The 10,000-nt window shown below is 43.1% G+C and overlaps 1 protein-coding gene across 3 annotated transcripts in view; it reads left to right on the top strand.

Annotated features, from left to right (window-relative positions):
* The window catches only part of spock1 (SPARC (osteonectin), cwcv and kazal like domains proteoglycan 1), a 204,303-nt gene that overhangs the window by 77,426 nt on the left and 116,877 nt on the right, over positions 1 to 10,000 (top strand). The gene's annotated exons all lie outside the window — the stretch shown is intronic.

The following is a 10,000-nucleotide window of genomic DNA, read 5'->3' as shown; positions in this document are numbered from 1 at the left end:
CACACACACACTCACACATACCACCCTGTTTAAATTTTGACAGGCTCGCACATACAGTCAGGCACATACACACCTTCTCCCCCCCATAACCTCATGAATGAGGTACAGGCAATTTACCTTTGTGCCTACCAACAAAGCTCCTTATTGGCAACAAACACATACTGGCCAACCTTGCACTCTTTTCCATATAACTTAATGGACTATAAACTCGGTCATTAACCCTAATAAATCAGATCTACGAGTTGGTAGATATGAATCTGGGCACTATAGCTAACTTCCCCTGGCTTTGTGAGAGAGGCCGTGTAGCCTCTCCAACTGTAAAGTTTTACTCCGGGCTCAGCACTTTTATGCGGTTCTCAGTGCTGCTGTAAAGCTGGAGGAGAGTGCGGGCAGTTAAGATGGCTCCCCGGGGAGAGAGGGTCTGTGTTTATGGACGCCGCTTTGGGCAAGCGCAGCCCCGAAGAGGTGGCGGGGGTAGTGCGCTGCGGCGTTGGGCTGTTTCATTCTTCAGTCGAGAGAAGTGGATTCACAAAGAGAGTGCACCCCCCACACACACGCATACAGACATATTCACAGGACCGGGGCATTGGGCTGCTTCATTCTTCAGTCGAGAAAAGTGGATTCACAAAGAGAGTGCACCCCCCCCACACACGTATTCACAGGACTGGGGCAGAACACACACACACACACGATTAGATTTGGACATCATAAACACGCATGAAATACACACGCATACAGTACGTTCACACGCATCCACACTCATAGAGCTACACTGAATCACTACTTCATCGCAAAATGTCCTAATGATTATGCATGAGTAACTCTGTATATATTCATGTGTGTGTGTGTGTGTGAGCATGTGTGTCTGTGTGTGTATTAATGGTCCGCAGTTCTACTCTTAGTCACAGAGGCATGGAAAAACACTGTTGCCATCTGTCAGCACTCCCACAGGGCTGATACCGACGCACCCATGAACACTGACTCTCTCTCTCTAATTCAAATTTTCAAATTCAAAGTTGTTTTATTCACATGACTGTTTAGAGACAGTGTTGCCAATGCATAAAGAACAATAAAACAACACAGTAATTTGTAATATAACACTGAGGGGAAAAAAACGCAGATCAAACGGTAATATGAAAAGTTACATGTAAACCCACACACACATTCACATACCACACATACATACCACCTCTCTCTCTCTTTCTCCTGCCCCCCCTGTCTCTCTCTGTATGTGAGAGTGTGTCTTCATGAGTGTGTGTCTGAGTGTGTCTTCATCAGTGTGTGTTTTCTCTGAGTGTGTGTTTGAGTCTGGCACACCCACATCACTGATTGCTTTTGTGTATTCAAGGTAGAGTAGTAGCCTCTGAGGATATGTGACTGTAACTCTTTATCCTAGTACAAAGGAGGTAATGTTGTTTGCCATGAATGTTTATGTATATTTGTGTGTCTGTGTATTTGTGTGTGTGTGTGTGTGTGTGTGTGTGTGTGTGTGTGTATGTGTGTGTGTGTGTGTGTTTGTGTCAGCCGTATGGCCGCCTCTTTAGATTTTTCGGAATGCCCAGGACACAGAAGTACCACAAGGGAGCCGTATATAAATATCTTTATTTGGAATTAAAACATTGACTATAATTTAAGTGTTAAAAGCATCTTAAAATCCAAGCAATCTCCACAAGATAGTTCAGTTGCGAGCTGTCATAAACAGTGAACCCTTTGCAGAAAACCGGGCCGTGATCTGTTCAATGTGGATAGCTTGGTGTAACGTCGTGGGCAACGCCCCCCTCGAGCCGACGGGATTCCCTGGACTCCCCCAGTGACGTCAGTCGCGGCCTCCACATACAACACAGTACAACAAGTAATCAGAACTCTATTAGTACAATATCCAACGTAATAGAATCAGGAGGGAAAGTTTTACTTTCCTTTGCGCCGGATATCGTGAACGTTGAGTTGTCTACAATGTTGGCTTCTCGTGGTTCCAATGGTTCAGCAGTGTAGTTTTCGTCGGTTCCGGAAACGGCAAACGGCAGACCTCGGATAACCAGGGCAAGGGATCAGCACTCCGCAGGCCACGTACACAGTAACCATGGAATATGTATCAAGATAAAAGAAAAGCTTACGTTCCTTCGCTCAGGGATTTATGAGCGTGGATCACCCAACAACCGGAGTTCTCCGGTATGATGGCGTGCTCTCGTCTGCTTCTACGTTGCAGCTTGTTCGCTTGTTCGTTGACTCGTTGGTTCGTTGACTCGTTGACTCGTTGGTTCGTTGGTTCGTTGGTCCGTTGGTTCGTTGGTCCGTTGGTCCGTTGGTTCGTTCGTCCGTTGACTCGTGGTCCCCGCCGGGCACCCAGTGTGGTTGCAGCTCCCTCCTTTTATAGTCGTCCTCTTGCCCCTCGATCCCGTTCATTGGTAGTTCATCATTAGTCCAGGTAATTAGTCCAGGTGGAAGTGATTAGGTGATTTGCCAGCTCATGGGAAGTCTATGTGGGAAACGGTAGTCCATGCCACTCACACGGTGCACAAAAGATCACGCAATATGTAGTGAACATGCAAGATCACAGCAAACACATAAATGCCACCACAATCAATAAATGTCACAGCACGCTAATCACCCAACCCAGAACCACACCCTTACATTCACCCATACATTCCCAGTAGGCTGACATTTGTGATAACTATGTTCCACTGTGTTTCCTCTGTGTCCTCTGTGTGGTCTTTTGTAGCAGCACACATTTTTGGACCATTTAAGCACCATGATATCCAGCCAGAGGAAGACAGACGGAAACAGAGAGGTGGGAGGGGGGGGGGGGGGGGCTTATGGGAGAAAATAAAAGTGAAATCCCCCAGACCAGGTGGAGAATTGACTATCGACTCCGGCACACTGAGACATAGACTGTGGATTAAAGAACATAAAGAGCTCTAGATCCTGGGAGTCTTGAGTCGGTCAGGCAGACTGGGAAGAAGAGGCCCCCTGTGCCTCGGCTGTAATCAATACTACGATTCCCACAATCCCACTGTGCCCCTTTGTAAACAACTGAGCAAACTAAGACAACAAAAGCGTGCGAATATTCAAAATCAAACAGGCATCCATTCTCTAGGCTTTCCCTATCTCTTCCTCTCTTTCTTTTTTTCTTTCTTTAACTACTACTCCCTCTCTCTCTCTCTGTTTACTGCATGTATTATTCATTCCGTTATTCTTCATCATAAAACTCCAACTCAATCGTGTCTGTAAAGTTCGCAGAAGTAGGGGAGACAGACCTGGTCATAGAGGGTATTTCAAAGTAAACTATTTTTTAAGAGCTTTTAAAGTAAAATGTGTTTTAAAATGAAATACATTTCATTAACCTTTGAGAAGCTTATTAAATATAACAAAACATGATGTGTTTTTATCAGCCTCTTACAGTACTGTACGCAATGACTGTTTAATTGGCACAGTGTAACCTGTAACATAACGTGCAGCATAATGTGTGCGCAAGCTGTGAATCATTAGCGGTGTTGGCACGTTTTTGAAAAGAATTTCATCTTTATTTTTACTTTACGTTCATAAGACAAAGGGAAATCACAAACCTGACTGGTAGAAGATCAACAGGAGGGAGAGCAAACAAAAAGGTAAGGGGAGAACAAAAACAAGGAAGCAGACAAAAACAACAAACAAACAAACTAAAGCAAACAAAAAAACTAAAAGATGGAAATTCAAACAATAGTTATGACAAGCCCAGTAGAATGGGTTAGTCCGAATATTTCACAGAAAAGGACATGGAATTACAATCCTTACAAAAATGAATATATAAATAAATTCAAAAAGGATAATGGCAACACAGCGGGAATGACACTTACAATAAATGTGGAATGTGGAACTCCCATAAATGCTTTAATATGGCTGCTAAAAGAAGTCATACCCTGCATCAGCAATATAATGCCTCATATTAAAGAAGCCTGCCTTCAACTGCACTGAACCAAAGGTCCAAGTGTGAGAGAAGTCATCATTTATTCATCTAATCGGCATGTATCCTTTTTGGAACTCCTCACAGATATTTTTCTCATACATTTCTACAAAGGCACGTTCACCAAGTGCACGGCTTACCACGTTCCCCCTTCAGGCAGCTTTTATTTTTCTCTTAGAAGAAGAAAAGACTTTGATTCACTAACGCCACAGCGTGAAACATAGGTTGAACATCCCTTCCTATATTCTGACAAGCGACGTGATGGGCTTACTGGACTGTTCAGATTGGGGAAGGGATGAGTTTTGTGTAATTGGTTGTGGACGTCGTCCAGTTGGCTGCAGTCTATAACATGTTGGACTGCCAAGGGAAAAGCAGCTCCAAGTGCCCAAATTCATGTTGAATAGCAGTGTATGGTCATGTCAGTCAACCCGCAGATGTATATGCACCCCCCACCGACTGGGAGATGCAGCTGGATTGGTCAGTTTACAGGAAACAGACAACATGCATATATTTCTACACCCAGTGCCTCATCAGCATTCAGTACATGTTAGTAACAGTATGAACTGTTTCACTCCCACAGGTTTTGAATTGCGTTATTCTTTTCCCATGACCATACGAGTAGGAGGCAGGAATGCAGTGTTGCTCAAAAAAAGAGAGAATTAAACTCTTTGAAGGTGTCAGATACAGATTACATTTCACCATGTAAGAAAAAACTCATTACTGGACAGGTGCGGGCTCAAATTATTTATTTATCCATCATAAAATGGAAAAGCTTAAAAGCAGCAGGGTGGATGTGGGAAGATGATGTGAAAGAAAAGGATATCAGTTGTTATATTGAGTGTCATCAGTGTCTTTGAATAAAAAGACGATATAACACGATCCGATATGAAGGACCTTGCGAGTATGGATGGATTGTTTGAAGGATAGTAATGGCATTATGTGCAGTTTAGTTGGTTTATTGATTGCGTAGGCGTATCATGTCAGATTTGTCTCCAGCGAAACTCTGCAGCAACGCGAACACTGTTGGGAGATGTGTCCATGTCTGTGAGGTAGAATACTGTGGTTGACAGTATTGGTAAGCTCCAAAAAGATTACTGTAAACATCATTAATTCGATAACCGGGTTCCCAGATCTCAGGTCTGAGCCAGCCTGATCAAACACTCAACTGACATGTAATGGATTCTCAGCAGGGAAAAAACAACTTCAGTGTACTCAACTTCACACCAATGTGTCCAGTGTTCGTGTCAGCTCTTTTTCCTCGTATCATTCGCATTAGCACTTAAAAGCTACATTGAATGATAAAAAAGGGGCTTTCAAACATCAGCTCATTTAAAAAAGAATCTATTCTCAATCACACAGCGTGATGCACTGATTTATTCCCCCAAATGAAAACAGCTTTGGTTAAAATGGCCGCTCTGGTGTGACTGATGAGCATGTTTAAATATTTAATGGGGGATCTTTGCATTCATTAGCATGCTAGGGCAGCCAAGGTCAGGGCTCAGGCTATAGGAGAATAATAATGCAATATTAGCACACCTTTTTGCCCATCTGAGTGGGTACACAGTTTGGCATGCATTCTTGTTGTCATTAATCTTGTTTATCAGGGGTGTTTGACACCAGGCTGAGGCTGTGTGGAGTGTGATTTGTGCCACTTGAATGTTGATAGATATCTGCTAAAGCTATCCCACAGGTTCCCTGGTGCTAAGTAGCTGAGCTATTTGATATTGAACCAATGTAACAGTAATTTCACTGTTACCTCAATAATAATGCATTAATGGTACATTTGATCACAGCCTGAGTTTGTCCTTTATTAAATTAACAAACTTTTGATTACAATAAACAGTTTGTCAAAACGAACTTTTGACAACAATTAACACTAGCACGGGTCAGATGTAAATCTCAGATATTTAGAATGAGCTAAACTATTTAAATGAGGGTTTTTGGGGGTAATTTTGTTCATGAAAGCAGACTGCACTCACCTCAATCTCAGTGCATGATAAATAAATAATCAAATAGGTGGTCTGTGCTTGTGCATCATTGCCTAGTTAAGGCAATGCAACCAGCAGAGTTTGAGCAAGGACATGATGCCATGGGGAAGATCTGTTCAGGATTGGTTAATGTTCAGTATAGTGTTTAGCCCTAATTGTATAGGGGTAATTATACAATGTAACACATGTATGTACTTTCTTCCACCCACTGATTTTCTGCTTTCTTTCTTTCTCCTTTACTTTCTTCGTTCCTTCCTTCCTGTCTTCCCCTTCTTTGTGTTCACCCTATGGCTTCAATAGAAAATTGCTAGATTGCTCCTATACCGTGCTCCAGTGCCTGTGACCGGTTTGCATAATGCAGCTAAGATTTCAAGTATGTTCTGCTCAGCAGTGTGTGCTTAAATGGTGAAAGCCGACGGATAAGTAGGCAGCACCACACGTTCCAAAGGGGAGTCAGACCATGGAAAATCGGTAGTCTGCATTGACAGTGTCCTTCAAACATGGCACCAGCCAGATTATTCCCTCACATGGGAAATAACAGCCAGAAGGAGCAAGAGAGACAGAGAGTGAGTGATGAAATGAAAAGATAAAGCCCTAAGGTGTGTTCAGCTAGCGTCAGTGGGTCAGGCCTGACCTGGTCTGAGGCTTTGCCATTATGACTAACCCACAGTGTGTCTACGGAAACACAGCGAGGACAGTGCAGGGGGGAACATTTCTTGCACGATTCTGTAGAAGGTGTGCAAGGCACAGAGCTAGTGGACAGAATGGACATTCCTATTCATAATGGTGCAATGTTCCTTGTCAAACCCATAATAGGAAATAAATTAAGTGACACCAATAGTGACACCAATGATGCGTACTGTTTGATATTGATTGTTCCACAACTTAAATAAATCACGGACGTAGGATGCATTCATGCGCTTAGCAGAAGTGTCATGGAGGTCCTCAGTACTGTAGAAAAATGTTGTACAAAGAATTGTCGTCGATGTCTGTAATGGATATTTATTGAGAATTGTGCTGACAAAACTTTATGTGCAGAGTTTTTTTTATTCTTTGCTTACCAACACTCTGCTGTTTGAGTATTTTATTCTGTACTGGAACATTCTGCTGTAGAGAGATAAGGTGGTCAGTGATACGCTTTCCCCCACTCTTTTCCTCCCAGTCTGGGTCGAAACCTCTACCTTCAAGTTACGGAATACAAGCTACGTTATGTATGTCCTTGAGCAACTCTGCTACACAGGTGCAGTCTTATAACAACAAGCCTCATTGCCCAACAGTAACTTTACACTTAAAAATTAGTCATGTTATCACTAAGAAGTATGAAAGCTGTGTGTGTTTTCTATTCAGGGCCTCACAGGAAAGTTGGTAATAAACGTTTAAACTTTTGCTGGGAGTGTTCGAGTTTATATAAATTCAAAAAAGAGATTTCCACCTCATGTTCCAGATTTGATGGTGGTTGGGTGGGTTCCTCATCATAGTTATCTGTATGAGACAGAAAAGTCACTTTGTGGAATAATATAAGTAAAAAAACCTCATGGAAAGGCAGGCTTTGAACTGCCATTTGACTACTTCCATGTCCTCACATCTTTGTCCCAGAAGGTTTCAATCGATGCCTGTGATGTTGTACTTCGACATTTTGCTGTAAAAATGGCTTAAAGTGTGACACCACAACAAAGTGTGTGGCTTTGAGATAACAAAATGAGCCTTGCAAGTGTGGGAACAGATTAGAACTAGCGCTAGAGATGCTCACTAATTTAAGTCTTAATTGCCTTAATTGCACCTTAGTGATGGTGGTGTTGTCAGGTTGTCAGTTGGATTGTAACAAACACGACCCTTGTGAAAACCATAGTCTGAGAAGCACTGTCAAAGCAAAGCAACAAGCAAAGTCTGTTGCTCATGAAATAAAGCTATCATTTTAAATTATTAAACAATATTATTCTCTAAATTATTTCGTTATTAAATTAGCTATAATTAGTTCATGCGCGGCGGACTTTGCTCGTTGTTCGTTGCTAGTTGCCCATCAGTAAAATTAGGGCTCAATTGCTGCCTTCGCCAAGATGGCTATACCATTGGGCTCTAGCATGTCTCTTTATGCGTCAGCGAGTAAGGTCTGCACTCTTTGCAGTTCTGCTTCTAGCGGCCTCCTGTACGTTAAGCCCAATTCATAGTCCAGGCGACAAGTGCTGCTCAACAAAAAAATTACTTCCAAGAGACAAAATATGTGTCTGCTATTGTGTCGCATCCATTAAAAAATTTGAAAGGGTGTCGTTGTCACGCACTCTGATTGGATAATAACTCAAAGTTCTACATTCTGGAGTGTTGCCGTGGTCACGGTGTGCAGCCAAAGAACTGTTCCTCTTCCATCTCCCTCAAGAAGGTACTCCATCTCTGTTGAACAAGAAGGTATTCCCCACTATCTACCCTTGACATATTTAATTATCTCTACACTTTACCTTCTGATTTTTCTCCTCCTCGATAGCATGAACTCAAATATTTGTTCCTTCCTCTAAATCTCTCAAATATGCACTTTGACATATAATTAAATTACTAAGTTTAGCAATTAGATGTAACCTTAGAAAATGTAAACAAGCATTAGCTACATTGTCATACAGGCTTACATAGAACCTACAGATGATCTATTCCGATGTTTTGTCGCTGGAGCAGGGCTATAAAGCCCTACAGCGCTATCGACCACAACTTCTTTCGTCGAGCGACAACTGTCACCTGGACTGTGAATTTGGCCTTAGTGTGAGAGAGTGACTGGGTGGATGTGCTCTGTGTGTGTGTGTGTGTGTGGGGGGGGGGGGGGTAAGGCCCTTGCCCCTGTAAGCCTGTCTGGGCTGGAGATGGTTGACCGGCTTTGGTGGTGTTCTGGGGTTGAAGCTGCTTTCTCCTAGCCTGGATACCAGACCGAACTTAGCCCCGCCCACAACATTTGAAGTCGGGAAGTTCGGTCTGGCATTACTCCATTGGGGAGAAATTATTTTCGGACAGAAATTGCCGGACCAATCAAATTGTCAAGGCGGGCTTTATACGATGATGGACAGATGATCAACAGTAACGTAATCAAGCATGTCACCAACACACGAGTTGAATTCGTTTTCAACAAACAGGCTGCCGCTGGAGAGCTGAAATGTATAGATTCGAGTCCATTTAGACATTGACAGTGCATTCATTTTGAAAGAGGAACAGAGAAACGCGATCAAGGCATTTGTCAATCGAAAAGATGTTTTTGCCTTCCTTCCTACGGGATCCGCTAAAAGTTTAATTTATCAGCTGGCCCTGGTCACATACTACGTTGTTCTGATTGGTTGTAGGTAACCAATTGAGCGAAGAGGCATTTTTTCTCCTGGTTCGGTTGAAACACGCCCCATAATCACAGCCCAATGGAGCGATATCAGACTCATATTCTGACTAGAATTATGAGTATGACATCGTCAGGCTAGCTTTCTCCATCCATTGCTGTCGATCTACTAATGTTTACTGTTGGGGTCTTTTTTTCTCATCATTTTTTTTTTTACAATTTCCTCTTTTTCTTCCTCCTCCACCTCCTCTCAACCCCACCCCAATCATCCTTCTATGCCCCTCTCCCTTCAATCATCCCTCTATGCCCCTCTTCCTTCAATCATCCCTCTATGCCCCTCTTCCTTCAATCATCCCTCTATGCCCCTCTTCCTTCAATCATCCCTCTATGCCCCTCTCCCTTCAATCATCCCTCTATGCCCCTCTCCCTTCAATCATCCCTCTATGCCCCTCTCCCTTCAATCTGCTGCTGTAATTTTTCCTCTATGCATGTGGAATTACACGTCTCATCCAATGAAGCTCAGCGTCAACACACCACAGCAGGGGCTGTGTGTGTGTATGTGTCTATGTCTGTGTGTGCGGGGGTCCTGTGTCTGTGTGTGTGTGTGTGTGTGTGTGTGTGTGTGTGTGTGTGTGTGTGTGTGTGTGTGTGTGTGTGTGTGTGTGTGTGTGTGTGTGTGTGTGTGTGTGTGTGTGAAAGTATGTTAGTGAGAGTGAACGTGTCGCAGCTGCCTGTGGCAACAACACAATCTCATTATCACACATGGGG

This window comes from Clupea harengus, chromosome 20, assembly GCF_900700415.2.
Source record: "Clupea harengus chromosome 20, Ch_v2.0.2, whole genome shotgun sequence".
NCBI lineage: Eukaryota > Metazoa > Chordata > Actinopteri > Clupeiformes > Clupeidae > Clupea > Clupea harengus.
The sequence above is the reverse complement of the archived record's forward strand: the minus strand, read 5'-3'. Positions and strand labels throughout refer to the sequence as shown.